This window comes from Doryrhamphus excisus, linkage group LG1, assembly GCF_037039965.1.
Source record: "Doryrhamphus excisus strain RoL-2023G ecotype Guam linkage group LG1, RoL_Dexc_Guam_v1.1, whole genome shotgun sequence".
Classification (NCBI taxonomy): Eukaryota; Metazoa; Chordata; class Actinopteri; order Syngnathiformes; family Syngnathidae; genus Doryrhamphus; species Doryrhamphus excisus.
In genome coordinates, this window is record NC_136357.1 from 19,599,698 (window position 1) to 19,601,123 (window position 1,426).

The 1,426-nt window shown below is 46.1% G+C and overlaps 1 non-coding gene across 1 annotated transcript; it reads left to right on the forward strand.

The window, feature by feature from the left end:
* Nucleotides 1-1,127: 1,127 nt before the first annotated feature.
* On the forward strand, nt 1,128-1,199 carry trnaq-cug (transfer RNA glutamine (anticodon CUG)). The gene has a single exon. It is a non-coding gene; the product is annotated as a tRNA-Gln (tRNA).
* The last annotated feature ends 227 nt before the right edge of the window (nt 1,200-1,426 follow it).

Here is a 1,426-nt window from a genome sequence, read left to right on the forward strand (position 1 = left end):
AAACACTGTTTTAGATGTGTCATTTGGAGTAAACAAGACCATGTCAACAAAGGTCCTGTGGGAGATGAGGTGACCGGTCAAGGTGATGGACTGCTAATCCATTGTGCTCAGCATGCATGGGTTCGAATCCCATCCTCATCGAACTTGAGTTGCGCTATACAAAAGCATTAGTTTTGACACCACCTGTGTTTTTAGGAAACATCATTAGCATGTACTGAATCAACGTATGAGGTACGATGTCGGAGATCCAGAAAGCTTTTGTTGGCAGGAAAAAGCCATAACACACCTTTTGGAGAATGCAGGCATCAATCCCGCTAACTCTCACATGCTAAGGAAGCACTCTACCATTTGAGCTAATTCCCCCATGCACTGAATCTGAGCTGCCATATACTAATCCTCACAGACTTTCTACATTAATTTCATTTACACTGACGTGCAATTTCTGTTGTGGCTTTTGTCCAATTTCCTCCCGGATGACACAGCTTCTCCCCCATGTCTAAGAGAAAGTTCAGCCGCACGACAAAACAAAGTCATTTCAGCTGCTTTTACCCACTATCTTATCATTTCCGTGCTGACTCGAAGCTCATGACCATAGTCGAGGGTAGAAATGTTGATTAACTGGTAAATTCAGAGCTCTGCCTTTGGGTTCAGTTGAACTCAGCTGAAATGGTCAAACTACACCTCCTAGTCCGAACTCCTAGTTCATGGGTTTCACCCGGAATAGGACAGCTCTGCTCTTCATGAGGTGTTGCACCAGCCTGCAGACATCCTGTGGCTGGAAGATGGTCGGTGCCTGTCATGGCGGTAATCCTTGAACCCGTTGGTGGATACCATTGGTGAGGGATGCCGTCAAGCTGAAGGAGTTCTATTGGGCCTTTTTGGCTCATGGGACTTCAGCTGACAGGAACCGACAGGCCAAGCGGTCTGCGGCTTTGGCATTCACTGAGGCAAAAACTCTGACATGGGAGGAGTTTGGAGAAGCCATGGAGAATGACTTCCGGACAGCTTCGAAGAGATTCTGGACCATCATCCGGCGTCTCGGGAAAGGAAAGCAGTGCACATCAACTATCTATCAACTCTAATTTAATCTGACAGTGTGTACTTCAGGACCCTACAATGCACTTGCAGGTTCCATGGTGTAATGGTTAGCACTCTGGACTCTGAATCCAGTGATCCAAGTTCAAGTCTTGGTGGAACCTACTTGCCCTCGAGTGTTTGGACTGTGTCTTCCTTTAACAGTAAGTGTATGATGACTTATTTACTTGACCTATTTACCCAAATGACACGAATGTCTGTGACAGCTGATGTCAAGGATCAGCTGGCAACATGTGAGGAAAACACTTGTTTTATGTGCGGGGTTCCACAAGTCTTTCCAGTTCCAGTTAAAAGCCAGGCACCTCATGTAGTTTCCATAATGTACCAATGG